Source organism: Gobio gobio (assembly GCF_949357685.1).
Source record: "Gobio gobio genome assembly, chromosome: 8".
Taxonomy (NCBI): domain Eukaryota; kingdom Metazoa; phylum Chordata; class Actinopteri; order Cypriniformes; family Gobionidae; genus Gobio; species Gobio gobio.
In genome coordinates this window covers 39081530-39101202 of record NC_137114.1, presented here as the reverse complement: position 1 = coordinate 39101202, position 19673 = coordinate 39081530, and the positions used below count along the sequence as shown (strand labels likewise).

The following is a 19673-nucleotide window of genomic DNA, read 5'->3' as shown; positions in this document are numbered from 1 at the left end:
GCGGACAGATAAGACAGAGAAGGTTACTTTTGATAGAAAACAAAGTCTCAATTTTTAAAAACATTTAAAATTTTGTCACATCTGTCGCAAACAGATCTACCTGTGTGTCACCGAACTGTTCCCAAATCAGCTGGACCGTCTGGGGATGGAGTCTCCATTCTCCCGGGAGGGGCTGAAACCGCGAGAGCTCGTCGGCTGCGTGGTTCAGGACTCCCGGAATATGGACAGCACGAAGGGACCTCAGGCGCTTCTGACTCCATAGGACGAGATGGCGGGCGAGTTGAGACATACGGCGGGAGCGTAGACCGCCCTGATGGTTGGTGTACGTTCTAACGGCCGTGTTGTCTGTCTGGACAAGCACATGTTAACCCTTCAGCAACACTCGGAAGCGGTGCAGGGCGAACCGTACTGCCAGTAACTCGAGGCAATTGACATGCAGGAGGCGCTGGGGTCCTGTCCAGGAGCCCGCGGCTGCTTGTCCATTGCACATGGCACCCCAGCCCGTGGCAGAGGCATCCGTCGATACGACAACATGCCTGGAAACTCGTACTAAGGGCCTTACACCTGCCCGAAGAAAACTGAGGTTCGACCACGGGGTGAGCATCTGTAGGCAGGGCCGAGTCACTTGAACCCGGAGCGTGCCAGACTGCCATGCCCATCTCGGGACTCGATCGCGAAGCCAATGCTGAAGTGGTCTCATATGTAGCAATCTGAGCGGCGTTACCACGGCTGCAGATGCCATATGCCCCATTAGCCTCTGAAATAGTTTCAGAGGAACCGCACTCTTGCTCTCGATTTGACGGAGGCAAGTCAGCAGAGACTGCGCGCGCTCGCTCGAAAGCTGCGCGCACATGGCGACCGAGCCGATGTCCATAGCGAGAAAAGAGATCCTCTGCGCTGGGCAGAATTTGCTCTTCTCCCAGTTGACCCGAAGGCCCAGACGGGCTAGGTGTTGGAGCACCCGATCTCTGTGTCCGCAAACCTGCTCCCGAGAGTGGCCCAGTATGAGCCAGTCGTCGAGATAGTTCAGGATGCGAACCCCGTGCTGCCGGAGGGGCGCAAGGGCTGCCTCGACAATCTTCGTAAAGACGCGAGGGGACAGAGATGGCCTTTTTTTTTTATTTAAATGTGCACCTTATGGAGCTTTGATTTCAAAAAAGGTACTCCTGTCCTATTGTTATACAGTATTTTTTTTTTTTTTTTTTACATTTTATTGTTATTTGAACAGCTGAGCATTTAATTATGAATCAGGTAAAGAAACCTGTTTACTATTTATTCATTTGATTTTGCAACTGTTCACTGAAATAGCCGGTTTCAATAAAACTACTTATGACGTCATATTTGGCTTTGACTTTGACTGAACATTTGCTTTCACTTTGCGGAAAAAAATATCGGGATATATATCGTATATCGATATTCAGCCTAAATATATCGGGATATGACTTTTTGTCCATATCGCCCAGCCCTAGTTCCCGCAATGGAAACATGACACATCCACAAACACTGCCCGAACGTGCTGAAGCCCAAACACGCTGAGCAGTGAATGCGCCCATAGACGGCAGCGGAGATCGATCGCACCCGGAAGTGCACGGGCGAGCCGTCTTGAAAAAGACGTGCCACGCGCAAGCTCTTTTTGTGATAGGAAGCCCCGCAGTCGATGCCGAAGCGCCCAGGGAAACACACACCAGCCGTCTAGCAGACCACTGCGCAGATCAGCAGGCAGGAAGTATGCGACCACTGGAACGCGCCGTCACACCAACACTGACTGGAAAGCCGCTCGTCTCGAAGAGGCTGTCAGAGTCTCAGAAGGCTTGTGAGGAGTGAAGAGGTAGGTACTCTTGGCTCCGAAAGCAGAAACATAATGCGATATTGCCACGTACTTCCTTATATACTCATGCGGTGAGGCGGAGTTACGTATGCAAATTCCGCATGCCCCATGGCATTGGCACGCCATAGGGCGTTTTCTTAAAGCTCGAAGATGATAGGCTTCTAAGCGAAACCCCCATTCATTAGTCACTAACGTTACGTCGTAGTGACTGAACGAAAGGGAACTCAATATTTTAAATAATTGCAAAAGTGGAATAATCGATCAAAGCCTACTGATTAACCAGTGAAATAATCAACGATTAGTCTATTAATCGTTCCAACAATCGTTAGATTAATCGATTACCAAATTAATCATTTGTTGATTTCCATATCTATTACCTTGCCAATCGCTCAGAGAGTTGTCATGACAGAACTGCTGTATACATAATGCAAAAGCAGTTTAGAAGCATCTCACAGAAACCTTTTTATATTATACTGTGAATCAGTTTAAAATGTTATATACACTTAAACAGTTCCATCGGTCTAATCTTGCTGACATCACTTCCATCAGGAGAACCTTTGAAAGGTCATAACTGAAGTACAGTAGTGGGAGATCCAGTAAGGCAGATAATGAGGGCTCGTGTTTTCCCCAGCCTTAATTACGCCCCATGCGGGAGGCCTTCCTTCTCAACTACAGCAGGCTGGGAGCGCTGTGCCACACAGCCCGTGCTTCACATTCATAATGAGCACCATACAGACCCCCGCGTCACGCTGCGGGACGCTCCGACTGTCCTCTCCGTTAACCGTCTGAGCACCTTGCCCAATAAAAGCCGCTGGAACAAGATGAAAAACACCAACAGCCAATTTGGGAGTTCTTTTACTCTTTAATGGGTCTCTTTAATCTGCATCTGTGCCCTTTGCATGTTTATTTGAACACACTGGAGTTATTTGCTGATACATGTAAACATGATATTCTGATGAGCTGGCAGTTAACATTACAATGGTAGAGATTGATTAAAAAAAGGTTTTGGGAAGAGGAGTCCATCAGGGATGAACGCAATCGTACTAAATCGCGTAAGGGAACCGCTATTGATGACGTCTGATTAGATAAAACTGTGTGTTTGTGTGTTCTCACTCACTTTCCTGACAAGCATGACTGATACACTGTAAGCAGAGAGAATGTATACCATCTCGTTTCTACTGGATTCCCGTATTGTGTAGAACATTTGCAGTACATTTGTGGCTTGTAGACGTGCTTTTATGTGCTGACTAGGCGTGTAATGATACCCTCATGTCACGATTCGATACATATCACAATACTGAACTCACGATACGATGTTATTGCGATACACCAAGACATATGGTAAAAGGTTAACAAAAAATTACAATGGGGGTGGAACGAATATGCTGGGACTTGGTGCTGGTAACCCAATGCACTCCCAATGCAATGGTGACACCAGAATAAAATATTAATTTTTCTGAAGCTGAAAATACAGAATTATTTAGATGGATATGCTTGCAATCGGTCACTGACTAGATATATTTTTAAAAATGTAGGTCACTTTTTACTGGTAACATTAGACATTTGGCTATATATTCAACATTATATATAGTAGTTATGTAGTACTGACACTAATGGTGATGATACACAGGGCAACTTTTTGAGCAATGTTACTAGGCAATGTTGCCGTCAACCGGCAACCAGGTAAGACACAGGGCCCATGACCGATCTAAAGTATCCAGATAGAAATTTGTTGCCCATTCCCAATGGGAAAGTGGCCAAGCAACATTGCTTTGTAACATTGCCCAGCAACATTGCTCAAAAAAGTTGCCCCATGTATCATCACCTTGAAACTCTGTAAACTTGATTTTTTTCCTTGTGTGTGAACTATACACAATATTGTCACTATCCACGATACATATTGTTGCATTTTGTTATTACAAAATATTGTGACACGATATATTGTTACACCCCTAGTGCTGACGCTTTGAAAACAAAACCAAGGTTCAAAAACCAAAATAAAAAAATGAGGTGAGCAACGCTATGCATTATGCCACCATTATTTGATAATTTGAAGAATGAAAGCCAATGGTGTTAAAATAACATTGGATCTTTTGTGTTCCACAGAAGAGAGAAAGTCATGCAGGGTTGAAACAATATAAGGGTCAGTAAATGATGAAATTTTGGGCGTACTTAACGGTCAATTTTGGTTAGTAAACAACAGCACACTGAAGCTCAGCCCCATGCAAGAAATCATGGTGTTCTGAAAACAAAACAAATGAACACGTTTCCATGAAGATCACTGGAAAACAGAAAAAATTATAGGTTACAGAATGGGAGCTGTGCAAAACATATTCTGAGAGAAACACAGAGCAGTGAAAATAAAAATCTCCTCAGTCATTAAAGCCCACAAATTGCTGCATTTCAGATGGAAAAATTGTTAATCGAGACACTAAGCTTTCCTCTTACGGCAGTTAATGCTGCTTGTACAAATGACTGCGCTAAGAACTATTCATACCATCAAAACACAAGGTAAAACCCGTACTATTTAAAATACATAGAATGGGTATACGAGACCATATCATAAAAAGTGGGTCTATGGAGGCACTAAATAGTGGCTGATATTTTGAAAACTTGGCAGCTGCATACTAGTGGTAAACCTCTGCTATTATATCTTGCCTGTATGGGTGCAGGCTTTCCCTCTGCCTGTTCCCCTACCCACCCTGTAATTGCAAGAATACCACCACACACACAAAGACAGAGAGGAGGGTGTGTGTGTGTATGTGTGGGTATGTGAGAGAGACAGAGTATACTGCAATCTGGCAGACTGCTTGAATATCAAATTTGCTGAGACCAGAGGATCACCCATTTCAATTCACACTGAGATCGTTAAAGAGTCATTTACGTCAATCAGCAAACAGAGAGCAGGGTGCACCACTACGACCCAAGAGGACTGTTCTGTTAAAGGAATTGTTCACCTAAAAATGAAAAACTCACTCTCATTTCAGTCATAACCCGTTTGACTTTCTTCTGTGGACTATTTGTCCATACAATGAATGTCAGTGAGGTCCAATATTGACTTTCATTGTATGGACATTATGTACAACAACATCATTTGTCTTCCGCAGATGAAAGAAAATGATACAGGTTTGGAACCAAATGAGAGAGAGTAAATTATATTTTTTGTGAACTATCCCTTTAAAAGGTACACTACTTGTACCTTTACTTGTTGACTCGTCATTTACATAAACAAAGAGAAGTAGTTCTGGCTACAATATTCTTCCGCAAGCTTTGTGGTTTTGTGTATTAACCGCTAAAGTGCCAAACGTTACATAGTGTAGCTCTAAGTTCCAATGAACACTCGATTATTGTATAAAGTCCCAGGGATGTGGAAAACTACACAGCTACATGTATTAAAACGTTATTCATGAAGCCATATATAAATAGGGTAAGGAAATTTCACATATGACATGTCTTTTGTTAAAAAACTCCTAAACAGAATATAGCAGATTATAGGGGACTTGAGACAGAAAAATGCAATGCTATTGGCGCAAGATGCAGACAAAAAAAAACAGCAAGGTGAGACAAAACTGCCACAGATGTTTGTATGTCTATAAAGAACAACATTTAAAAAAACAGAACAGACTAAATGCACACACAGCCCATTGACATGAATTCAACAAATAAATAGACTATAACAAAACTATTGTTCATTTTCTTACAATTGACTGTGTGCATTTTAAAGCACCATACTTCTACTACTATTACTACTACTAATAAAACACTAAATAAATTAGCCAACAATAAGGCAGTGATTCTTAACCAGGAAGCTACAGCAAACTGCCAAGGGAGCCGCAAGATGACTTAAGAGTACACGGGGTGTAACGGTTCTCGGGAAAAAAATGAACCGTACCGTACACGCATTTGTACCACGGTTAATCTCAAATCTGATGTATCTATAATAATGGTGTGTGGAAAAAAATAAAGTGGAAAACAGACAGAAATAGTTCCACTAATGTATATTTCTGTCGATGGATACACTCGCTGTCTAATCAACTGTTAGTATGCAAATCTGTTGCTGACATTACAGTTCCACACGTGTTGGTGTGTTGCAGTTCAGTATGGCAAGCAAAGGAGACAAGCTGCTGATAGAGCCACTGACTGCATCATACAAACCTCCTGTCTGGGAACATTCTGGCTTCCCAATGTTTTAAAAGCGATGGTCACAAAGCGTGGACAAAACAGTCACTCTTTGTAAACTTTGTTCAATGCAAGTGTCATATCATTTTCGCCGTCCATCACCCCTGGGTGCTGATAGCTCACAAGTGCAGATGAGACAAAAACAGCACACATTGCCTTCTGTGTTTAAACAGGCATCCAGTGCTAATTCAGTGCTGGGTAGGGCTCGACAATAAGGACTGACCAATGGCCCGGGACCAACGTGAATGACGCTCTGGACAATGACAGTTCCGGGTCCTTTCTGCATCTTCATAAAAGTTCATCATTTGCTCGTGTTTTTTTAAGCCGTGCCAATATTCTAGCAAACATAGTCAGCTTTGTCTTAAGTGAGCGTAAACATCAAGAAAGACAACGCATGTGTAGTGTGTACAGTATCAGTTTATTGGATCCGTGCATTGTCTTAAAGTGACAGCAAACTATTTCTTCTGCTGACAAGTAATCACTCATTGCGCTTGACTGAATACATTTTTAAAGTTTACAAGTTTAATAAGGATTCATCTTTATTTAATTTATACAGTGAAGATTATATGCAGTGTTATTTTACATTTGATTACTATTTTCAATTTCTGTACCTGAAAACTACAGTTAGACCTACCTGAAAAGCATGGTTTATTATATTTATATATTTCATCTATTGTATTTATTTGTGCTATTGCTTTTAATTTGATTTTGTTCTTATTTTACTTAATTTTTTATTTGACAGTAGTCCTTTTTTCCCTGAAAATATCAAATACCGAACCGTACCGAAACAGTGACCCTAAAACTGTGATACAAACCAACCTGTGAGTAATTTGAACAATTACACCTCTAATTAATATATTAAAATAATATACTATAAAATAAATTACTTATTAAATTCTAGAAAAACTCCCCAAATATAAATACGTTTATTAATATATTTAAAAATCGAATCTAAAATTAATAGCTTGAGTCACGAAATGAATTATTTGATTACATTAATACTGCCAGTTTCTGTTAAAATTCTTCAAAAAAACAAGCAGATTTATCATAATTACAGCAGACATAAAATAGATATCTTTATCTATACCCATATAGGGGTTCCTGAATATTATGTTGGACAAGGAGGGACCTTCCAATACGTAGCAGTGTTTCAGAACAAATATAGACACACAGTGACAAATGGTAATGAAGAGGAAATATATTGGGTCAAAACCATCGTCTTGTTCACGGCTACAAGGTTTCCAGCTATTTAAATGCCAAACCCATTCTACAAAATGAAAAAAAGTGTATGTGAAGTGGGATTCAACTGAAACGGAGGCTGTTCAGTAAAGCAGTTTTACCAAGAGTTATAATGAGCAGTTATAATGAATGGGGCTTAACATTTTGCTCAACTATCAACAAAACTTTAGATCAGGCAAACTTCAGATGTGGTCTAACTTTTGATGTCAGGCTGCCACATCAAAACTCAGGTAAGAGGAAGGGGATTTAAAGTTCTTAGGAAGCATGGCAACATAATTCTTACTCTTGGTAACTTTTTGCATCAATGACAACAGCACTCGGGCTGCATGAATGTGTACAACCTGATAATCATGCTTTCAAACCTGATAATCATGCTACTAACTGAATATATTTGAATTACTTTATCATTGGAAAATCAGAGTCAATTGGCATTTCATATGTAAAGGTTTGGCCTGTTATTTATGTTTTATGTTAATGGTTGCCCTGTGCGTGTTTGTTGTGTTTAGGGCAGAACAACACACCGTCTGTGCTGTCTCCACTTCACTGCAGTCTGAGCTGTGGGAGCAGCTGTCACCTGTCTACCAGCCAACCCACCACTGACCTCGCAACCCTGCCCTGTCACGTACACACATACATTCTACAAACACATCCAATGGTGCTCATCAGGGAGGATAACGAACACACACCGACAAAAATATCGGCCCGCAGTCGGCTGCGAAAACAACTCCAAAATCCTATACACACCACCGTGATGAAATGCGTGGTATGCTGCACAGTTTGGACATCCACAAATGGCACATGTTCTATCTTGGCCCGTCTAGAATCTCCGGAAAAGAGTGTATTTGAATTCTGCCCCAAACCACCCTGATTAAACCAGAATTAAAGAAATATTCCAGATTAGGCTCTATCGACAATAACAATGGCAATTAATTATAATAACTACAGTATATAATAACTGTAACTGTAGACTATATTCACTTTTCTATTATTTTCTGGCCACAGAGGCTGTCGATAGTTGAAAAATTATGAAAAATTCTGTCATTAATTACTCACACTATGTCGTTCCAAACCCTTAAGACTTTTATTCATCTTCAAAACACAAATGAAGATCTTTTAATGAAATCTGAGAGCTTTCTGTCCCTCCGTTGACAACTACACAACTAACACTTTGACTCTTCAAAAAGTTAATAAAGAGATCGTAAAACTAATCCATATGAATTGAACGGTTTAGGCCAAATTTTCTGAAGAGACTCCATCACTTTATATGATCAACAAATAGAATTTATTCATATTTAAACATTCATCAACACACACATCAGATATGGTAAACAGAAGCTCAACTGAGCCTGCTTGATACGCAGGAACAAAACCCCATTGGTTCCTGCGGAAGCTCAAGCGTGCTGCGAAACATGAGAATGAACCTCATTGGTTCTTGCAGAAGCTCAAACGTGCTGCATAACACGAGAATGAACCTCATTGGTTCTTGCAGAAGCTCAAACGTGCTGCGTAACACGAGAATGAACCTCATTGGTTCTTGCAGAAGCTCAAACGTGCTGCGTAACACGAGAATGAACCTCATTGGTTCTTGCAGAAGCTCAAACGTGCTGCGTAACACGAGAATGAACCTCATTGGTTCTTGAGGAAGCTCAAACGTGTTGCGTAACACGAGAATGAACCTCATTGGTTCTTGAGGAAGCTCAAACGTGCTGCATAACACGAGAATGAACCTCATTGGTTCTTGCAGAAGCTCAAACGTGTAGGTAACAAGAGAATGAACCTCATTGGTTCTTGCAGAAGCTCAAACGTGCTGCGTAACACGAGAATGAACCTCATTGGTTCTTGCAGAAGCTCAAACGTGCTGCGTAACACGAGAATGAACCTCATTGGTTCTTGAGGAAGCTCAAACGTGTTGCGTAACACGAGAATGAACCTCATTGGTTCTTGCAGAAGCTCAAACGTGCTGCGTAACATGAGAATGAACCTCATTGGTTCTTGAGGAAGCTCAAACGTGCTGCTTAACACGAGAATGAACCTCATTGGTTCTCACACGTCAAGTGAACATGCTTGACCTTGTTTACCATTTCTGATGTGTGAGTTGATGAATGTTTGTGTATTATTGTTTATTATTATTATTGTTCATTATATAAAGCGATCCAGTCTCTTCAGAAAATGTGTGCTAAATTTGGGCTAAACTGCTCAATTTATATGGATTAGTTTTACGATCTCTTTATAAACTTTTTAAAGTGTCAAAGTGGTAGGTGCATAGCGGTCAATGGAGGGACAGAAAAGTCTCAGATTTCATCAAAAGATCTTTTTTTGTGTTCCGAAGATGAACGAAAGTCTTATGACATGAGAGTATTTAATGACAGAATTTTCATTTTTCTCTTGCTCTTTCAGTAGAGATGAACAGATGGCCTCAGCCTCAGATACCTGAATCAAGGCCAGCGAGGCAAATTTGTGTTCATTGCATTTGCTGTAAACCTGTAAAACGACAGAAATAATGAAACAAAAGACTATTACCAAAAGTCTTTGATCTGTAATTTAAGTTATTGAAAGGCAGTGTAACCATTTAATGGATACAATTACCAACGTTCCCTTACAAGCATGCAAAGTTTGCTTGAGGATCCCATAATCTGGAGGATTCCATCATTACCTCAATCCAGGCCTGGCTTAACAATACATAAAAAAAAATAAGAAAGCATCTAGGCCTGGCGAAAGTCATCTGAGGGCCAGCCCAGCTCTGCCGATCAGATTTTAAAAACTCAATAGGAAATGAGAGGTATAGTATGACTGCATTAAATTAAAAAAAATTGGCAAAGGTAACGAGGAACAAATTGAAAGGTCGCTACACGGAACGGCGAAGATGAGTGAGAACAAGGAGGAAATGAGGGGAAACAAATCAGAAATGAATTAATGAAAGAGATATGCTTGGTCTTTGAAGCTTTCCCTTTGTTTGTTTTTCTCTCTCCTGACATCACTAACTGCTACAAGCTGTTCACGAGGTCCAACTGTATATTCGAGCCCTCCACTAGGCATTCCACTCCTCGTCTCACGCGCCAAACGCCCCAGCGTGAACCGAGATCTGAACCTGACCTCACCCTCTTGTGAAACATCTTAACTTGATTTCGGTGTGTGGGGAGACTTGTCCCAGAGCCCCTGGTCTTTCTATCAGGTCACTGGGAGGGAAGAACCGACTGATGCATCCCCTATATTCAGATTCCCAAAAAAGCAGGAAACAAAAGCAGGCCAAACTCCTCTCTCGCACGCAACAGCTCACTCAGATTAGAGTTGTTTTTAAGGACCACGGTGATGTGGCAGGATGAGACCAATGAGAGGATTCTAAATGAAGGCTTTGTTAACGTCATAATAGCAGTGGAGAGGTGATGAACGTCACCAGAAGTGCACTATAAAAGATATAAGGAACTTTATGAGAAATCAAACTGAGGTAGGGTGAGATTTGACAACAAATCTTATCCGAATTCATCAAGTGGTTTAACCATCATCTTTTTTTATTTCACAAAATAAGAACATATAAAGAGGATACTGTTCCTCAAACAAAGCTATCAAATGACTTGCAAAGACTTCATATATAGTATTGCATTAAAATAAATGTCGCATGGACTGCTTTTATAATGCTTTTGCACTTTTCATTGAATTGAAAACACGAACCCATGCTCATTTATATATACCCTAATCATTAACAACATGTATTCTTATTTCACTTATGTCTGTGCCTTAATTTAATGGGTTAGTTCACCCAAAAATGAAAATTCTGTCATTAATTACTTACCCTCATGTCGTTCGACACCCGTCAGACCTCCGTTCATCTTCGGAACAGAAATGAAGATATTTTAGTTGAAATCTGATGGCTCTGAAAGGCCTCCATTGACACAATGGCACGGTTCACTCTCAAGACCCTTAAAAGGTACTAAAGACGTCGTTACAAAGTCCATCTCACTACAGTGGTTCTAAAATAACTTTATGAATCGGCGACAATAGTTTTTGTGCGCAAAAAAACCCTAAATAACGACTTTCATAGTGATGACGATTTCAAAACACGGCCTCATGAAGCTTCGAGGCGTTATGAATCAGTGAGCCGAATGATGATTCGGATCGCGTGTCAAACCGCCAAACTGCTGAAATTTGGCGATTCAAACCACTGAATCGACTCACTGATTCATAACGCTTCGAAGCTTCATGAGGCCATGTTTTGAAATCGTCATCACTATGTAAGTCTTTATTTAGGGTTTTTTTGCGCACAAAAACTATTGTCGCCGATTCATAAAGTTATTTTAGAACCACTGTAGTGAGATGGACTTTGTAACGATGTCTTTAGTACCTTTTAAGGGTCTTGAGAGTGAACCGTGCCATTGTGTCAATGGAGGCCTTTCAGAGCCATCAGATTTCAACTGAAATATCTTCATTTCTGTTCCGAAGATGAACGGAGGTCTTACGGGTGTCGAACGACATGAGGGTAAGTAATAAATTACAGAATTTTCATTTTTGGGTGAACTAACCCTTTAATTATTATATTGATTAGCAATACATTGTTAGCTAATCTGTGTGCTTTGTTTATGTGCATTTCTGAATAACGTGGACAAATCACTTTAAATTGTAATGTAGGCGCATGCATTTTCTGTGAAGCTTCTTTGAAACTATATGTATTGTGAAAAGCGCTATACAAATAAATGTGAATTGAATTGAAAAGTGCAACATATTCTTGTGAACAAAGAAACAAAAAATACAATTAAATAAGACTTTCTTTTTTTTGTTAATTGAAATAAAGCTTATATAAAAATAAAATATAAATATTAGATTAAAAACATAAATGAGAAAGGTTGCATTGGCAACTAACTTGACAAAATAAGTTTAAATAAAAAAATATTTATAAATAAAAAGTAATACAAATATTAAATAACAAAATGACTAAAACATAAAATTCTAAATAATTAATAAATAATATCATAGTATAAATACTAAAATAAACACTGATTAAATAATACATATGTGACCCTGGACCACAAAACCAGTCATAAGGGTCAATTTTTTATTTATTTAGATTTATACATCTGAAAGTTGAATAAATAAGCTTTCCATTGATGGATATTTGGCCGAGATACAACCATTTAAAAATCTGGAATCTGAGGGTGCAAAAAAATCTAAATATTGAGAAAAACACCTTTAAAGTTGTCCAAATGAAGTCCTTAGCAACGCATATTACTACTAATAATAACTTTTTGATATATTTATGGTAGGAAATTTACAAAATATCTTCATGGAACATGATCTTTACTAGCCTGACAAGCCAGGGGAACACACCATTGGCAGGGCTCAATCCGAAAGGCGGGATAAACGGTTGTCTTTCAAATTCCCTCTGCACGCAATAGGATAGTGCTACAACCAATCAGAGTGCTATCAGTGGTGAGACAACAAATCACAAGCGGGTTGTGGCTGAGTCCCATGTGTTTTCCCACCAGCGGAGCTAGTTGATAGAATAAACTTTTGCCGTATACGGTCGGCAAAACTCCGAACACATCTTCCTTTTTTAAGACTTCAGTGCTGTTCTTTGTTAGCAGGGAAGTGGCAGGGAATTCACACGGAATTGTAGCAACTATGCCGTCATTATGTTAAGCCCACCCACCGACTCTATACACGATTTGATTGGCCTGACTAGAGTTTGGTTTTTTAAGCTCGCAAGCCAACGGAGTGTTGCTAGACGACCCTGGCTGCAAATTACATTTGCTGCCGCTAGGGTGCGTCTAGATCTTTACTTAATATTTTAATGATTTTTGCCATAAAAGAAAAATCTATCATTTTGACCCATACAATGTATTGTTGGCTATTGCCACAAATATACCCGTGAGACTTATGACTGGTCTTGTGGTCAAGGGTCACATATATGACAGTGAAAAAATACAAAATGAAACAATATGACAGTGAAAAAATGTGACAGATGTGACTAATTTCCTGGCAGAAAAAAGGGTGACATGAGAAGAACCAACAAAAAAATGAAGTTTGACCACAAAAACAAAACAAAAACAAAAACAAAGAAATAGTGGTGGTTAACCGACTCCGTGACTCTTGTTAAAGCTGCTAAATACAGATTGAACAAGAGACAGATACACTATTGTTTCAATTTGCAGTCAGTCTTCATTAGATGGGAGCTTGAGTGAGAGGACAGTGTGACTTCAATTGAATTCACCTTTGGTCACAATGCCAATAGTGTAATAATGAATGTCAGAGACTAAAGAGATGTGACATGCAACAGCTGTACTTGACATACCAATGGTAATTAGTTGTGCTGTTTTGTGGACATGTGCTATGGTCATTGAGTTTAGAGAAAGCAACCATGCTAGGGTCTTACTAGCCCAACCACAGTACTCACATTCTGCCAAAAAGGAAGGGAAAAAGTTATCATAGTTCATGACCCCTAATGGGACCTGGTTGCTGGACCTATAGACATTACTGTGCAGATTAGAGACAGTACACTCAAGGCTTGTACAAATGTTGAATGCATTAAGGGTGATTATAATGGCTTGCAAAAGGAAATCATAAATATTTAAATATCTTTGTGGTTGGATGCCCCAAAGAAAACTCTCTGTCCCAAGAATCAATCTATGAGGGAGTAAAACCACTGACAGACAAAAAAAAGCTGAAACTGATTTTGCTCAAAAACAAAATGTTGACACGCTGTGAAATAAGAATAACTTTAGTCTACTGAACCTGCAATGCACTATTAGGCAAGTGTTCAAATATTTATTTATACACTATTTATATTTATGATACTATTTATTAGGGCTGCACAATTAATCAAATTTGTAATGCCACAATTGTGTAATCTTTCAATAAAATGTAATCGCAATTACAAAAAAAGTCCACTTATATTATTCGGTGTACTTATTTAATGTGTTTTTTCTTTCTTTCTACAGGTTATCTTAATTTTTTTCCCCATTGGTTTTATTTTTATTTTTAGTACTAATACCATGCATATTTTTACTTTTTTTATTTAAAGAAACCAAACCAATGTATATTTGACTTTTGGGGTTTAATGCAATAGAATAATCGTAATTAATAATCGCAATTACATTTTCAAGGGAATAATAGACAATTATGATTTGTGTCATAATCGTGCAGCTCTACTATTTATAATACTTATGACACGCATCCACAATGGTGGTGAACATACAAGTTGGGGTTTGCTAGTTAAATGATCATGGTGCAAATGAACTAGTATTTATCATATGTATACATGCATTTTTGTACCGCTAATGAAGAATAGCAATCAAGTTTACCAGAAAGTATCTAATTTAGACAGTTTATGACTGCATTACCCAGAATCCTATATAAAGCAATAAAATATTAAGATAAAGCAAAAATTACAGACCTCAATTCACATTTGTTGGGCTTCATTTTGTTGCATTAGTGTTAAACGCTTCGTATTTTTGTTGGAAAGTGAAGAACAAATTTTTTTTATTCCAAACAAAACCACAATTATTATTTTGAACCTGTCAAAATACCTTTTTTGACAATCTATAATGTATCTCTAAGTTAGTCTTGTAGTATAGTTAGTCTGTTGAATACATAAACCTGCACTTTTGACTGAACAAATCAACGTTTCAAGGGCACTTGACCTGTGTTTATTGATATTTGGTAACATACGTTAATCATATTCTCATTAGTCTTAAAACATCTGAAAGCAGATATCTTTACTTCCTTGGAAACAATGAAACAATTCTCATAGTGCCAAGAAAGCCTCCAACTTAATTCAAATAAAACACAAACATTCTGACAGACCTCCTTCCTCAGACTCCCTGAACATTTCCTTCTTCCTGAGGAATGCTTCCTCACTCTCTATTGCAAGTCTTTTTTCCATCACATCTGATTAAAGACCAGCACTTAAAGGAAAGAAGGAATCAATAATGTTTGAGTTAAAGGTGTGTAGTGAACAGCATATTCTATGGGTGGGGGGGGTGGGGGGGTTATAGTACCCCAACAGTGACGGCAACAGTGGAGAAAGGTTTCAATTGGACAATTGTGGACTAACACAAACAAATGTCCAACACCATCAGATAAGAATGCTAGGACAACTGCCAGACACCTATGAGAGGGCAAGAAAATCCCTAGTACCAAGCTCGGAAAGGACAGGACTTCTCAATGGTCCAGAACAGTTTATCTTTCAATAAGATAACGTAAATTTGTCTTTTATAACACTTGTGACATCCTTCTGTTGAGAAAACTCTACAAGTTCTACAATATCATTCAAATCCTTCAGATTGGACAGCTGAAACTCCTTACAATTTACATATTTCTTATTTACAAAAAACTTTATAAGTTGAATATGGAAGGTGGTCTGGCGGAAGCTACACTCTATCAAAAAAACAACAACAAAAAAACAAAAAAGGAGTACAAAATTGTACATTTTAAGGTACAAGTGGCCCTTAAGGGTACATTTCTGTACCTCTAAGTAGAGAAAAACAATGGTATAATTGTACCCTAATCACCAATTGTGTACTTTAAAAGGTACAGTTATGCGTTTTGTTCCCCAATGAACAAAATTGTACCTCCACTGCACCTTTTTTTCTGAGAGTGTAGATATTTTACTTAAAACCTGTTAAATATGGATATTTTACTCACAAAATCCCATCGGTTCCCTTGATTAACCCTCAGGAGCGTTGTGGAGTACGTTTATGAATGATGAATGCACTTTTTTGGGCTTCAAGTTTTGGGCTGCCATTCACAGCCATTATAAAGCTTGGAAGACCCAGGACATATTTTCATATAACTCCAATTCTATTCGTCTGAAAGAAGAATGTCATATAGAATAGAATAGAATAGAATAGAACAGAATATACTTTATTGTCCCATTCCTGGGAAATTTGTCTTAGACATCATGACACGGCCAGTATACATACAATACATACATACATACATACATACATACATAAAAAGCCTACATTCTAATTTATGAAATACAGCATATATCTCAGACATAAGATTCCCTATTTAAAATTGACCGCAGTTGGCACAAAATAATTTTTGTAACGATTTGACTTACACTTCAAAACCCTAAATCGTCTCCTTGATGGTAACAAATTAAAATGAATGTGTAAAATGTGTGTATCATCAGCAACAATTTTCTTAGCTTGCTTAAAAATAGATGCCTCGTACAGCTCTTGTATGGTTTGTTTATCCTCCAACCCTATAATTTTATGAGCTGTATGTACTAGTCGTGCTAATTTCGATTTTAATTAGATTTTAATTCAGTCAGATTCCCATACCAAGCAGTGGTACCTTATTAAACTCTCAAATACGGACTGATAAAACATGATTCACCCCAAACACTTTTAACCTTCGCAGGAAGTACAACCTTTGCTGTAATCTAGAGCACAGACTGTGAATGTGAGGAGACCAGCATAGTAAGTTGTCTACATAAACTCCTAAATATTTGATTGAAGAAACCTGTTCAATAATATTACCATATATTATAACAGGACTGTGTACCCCCCCAGATCTAGGGTCGAAAATCATTTCAGCAGTTGTTTTTTAGTTTAAAAGCAATACACCTATACACCTAGGATGGCTTGAGGGTGAGTAAATCATGGGGTAATTATCATTTTTGGGTGAACTATCCCTTTAAGGCCCTGATATACTTGTGATTTTTTTCTCTTCTTCACTCAGGGGTAAAATAAGTTTGAAATACCTTTTGCAGAGGTAAGCCGTTAGCAAACATCCCAACTGCTGAGAGCAGCGTTTAGATGAATATGTAAAAATGTGCTGCACGCTTTCCTCTCAATAACAAAACGAATGCACAACAAAATGACAAGAGTTACGGAAACAGCAGTTAAGAAAGCATCTGATTGTAGTGATATGGATTTGTTTGCACAAGCTCTGCAATTAGTCAAGTCACGTTTCTTTATATAACACTTTATGTAGCACTCGATTGCTTTAAAGCAAGCTGCTTTACAGTATTAAACACGAAAAAGAAGAAGAAAAACAGTGTCAGTGTCTCTTTCAATTAGAATTACAACTTTAGTTTCTGCTATAAAGCAAACCAGCTCTCCAATGCGTTCATGTTTTTACTCATGTCTGACCTCGACAGATTAAACAGAAGAAATGAACCAGAAAAGATTCCCACGTCAAAGAAGGCGGGGCCTCAGAGCCACACCTACCTATAGAGTGATGCAGGTATAACATCCGAACCTGGAAGACTAATTCGCCAGTGGTTCCTCTGTGAAACCAGTTGTGCTGCAGCTGCTTAATATTTTTGTAGAAACTGATACACTTTTTTTCCGGATTGTTAGATGAATAGAGGGTTCAAGTGTTTATTTGAAACAGAAAACTTTTGTAACGATAAATGTCTTTAGTGTAACTTTTGATCAATTTAATACTGGACTAAAAGTATTCATTTCTTCCTCTTTTTTTAAATATTACAGACCCCAAACTTTTGAGAAGTTAAATGCAGAAACGTACTTTTACTTCTGTATATGTTTGGTGACTGTTAATTCAATAAAATGTTGACACCAACCATAGTGAGGCTTAAGTACAATTGCGCTCATTCTCAATAAGGATGGAACCGTCTAATTTAGCAACTTTCTAACTCATAAGACATTCTTTTGCATTTACTAAATAGGCACTATTCTCTTGCATGAGTCAACTATTTCCTCAGAATACCACATTGTTCAGAAAATGGATCCTAATTTGAAATCAAAGAAGGAAAAAACTTTTTAAACGCACTACATTAAGCATCAGGCCGTTCCTCTGGATGCCTGATTAGAATGAGAGATTCAAAAGAAGGTGACTAAGGTATGAAAAGTGAGCTGTTAATGAGGCTTCACAGAACAGCACGCCATCCGAACACAAGGGCTGGGTTTTTGACTTCCTTCCCAAACTCCCTGAGAATTGTTTTCCTTCCCTTCTGAGTATCAGTGTTCATGCATACACTAACAGGAAGCGGAGCTCAATTGATAGGGCTATTCAAACAAAATAAGTGTTCAAATGTGTTCATTATTTGGATCTGCATGCACAATGATTCAGTTGCAACATTTCCAGAAATGTCAAAACCCTCGATTTGTCCTCCAAAAATGCACTGAAAAAAGTCTGCTAGGAGGTGCCAAAAATCAAAGCATGAGATGTTGTTCCTCAAGGCTTTCAGGGTGTTGAAATGTTGCCAACAAAGACACAGGACACTCAAGATGTCACGAAGGGAAGGACACACAAACAAGACTGAATTAAAGAGGAAAGTATTGCAGCAGTTTGGTCAACATGAAACACAATAGGCCTAGTTTGCTTTCTCTACGCACTCGCCTTTTCTTCTTCACCCAGTCCACAAAATGGCTGACTAGAACACAAATCTGTATTGATAACCAATACCACCCACCTTGAGGGCTTTGTCCTTAAGTTAGTTTGCATGTCAGATTCCACTGATTTAATACCTTCTCCACCTTTATGACCATTGGGTATTAAGTCAACAAGCAATATTAGCACAGGTGGGAAAGATTCTTCTGCATTATGGTGTCAGTTTGCCCACCAAATCACGCTCTTGGGGCACATTTGATATAGATGACAAAGCTTAAAAAAAATAAAACTACTATGCTGGTGATAATGATAATGTAGCAAGTAGTATTTTCATATCCAGCAACAACAAGGCCAATGATGCTTGTTTTCCATACTTTTATTTTCTGAGTTAAAAAATACATTTCAAACAACAATCATGTAGTCCAACCAACAGGCAGATACATATAAATAAAATCTAAAAAAATAAAAACAATGAATATATCGTAACACAGGTAATGGTATCATGTCCAGGTCAATAAGACTTTTAAAAAAAAAATCTAATAATATTTTTTTCTGATAAGGTAAGAACGGTCAGAATGTAAAATGTCATGGGGTGTGACTCGTACAAAAACATATTTATTAACTAATCATTTATGATGTTTTAAAAATATTTTTATATATATATATTTTATAACTTAATATATTTTTACTTCACTACTAAAAGTATATTTAAAAAAAAAAAGTTTAATTATGGCTGACACTAATGTCATTGACCCATATCACATTATCTCAAATGGTGGTATTACAGGACACCCATGAACCAAACCTTGTTCCTGTCAGAAGTTCAACAGGAAATCCTTATAAGGCTGCTGAATAATCATTACAAGTTCTACAATATAACTTCCCTGTCATACAAAACTATGGACTAGTGCTCTAATGAGGTAGCATGCGGTCATATTTACAATAGAAATATAATGTAGCAGAACCACCTACATATCTCTGCAGGACCATAAGGACCCCACGCCCTCCATGTCCCTGTGATTTCCTCATACATCAACAGCTAAAGAGAACACAGCTGAGGCCTCATCAACATCACAGCACAAGGACTGCGTTCCTGCCCGGTAGCCCTCGTTAAAAACTTCCACAGTGACTA

General features: G+C 38.5%; 2 protein-coding genes across 2 annotated transcripts in view; both read right to left on the bottom strand.

The window, feature by feature from the left end:
* nectin3a (nectin cell adhesion molecule 3a) overlaps positions 1 to 19673 on the bottom strand; it is a 47080-nt gene that overhangs the window by 20599 nt on the left and 6808 nt on the right. The window lies entirely within an intron of this gene.
* LOC307130057 (TRPM8 channel-associated factor homolog) overlaps positions 6526 to 19673 on the bottom strand; it is a 360060-nt gene continuing 346912 nt past the window's right edge. The window contains exon 9 of the transcript XR_013816999.1: positions 6526 to 6878. The gene's annotated coding sequence lies outside the window, so the exon portion shown is untranslated. The remainder of the gene's footprint in view (positions 6879 to 19673) is intronic.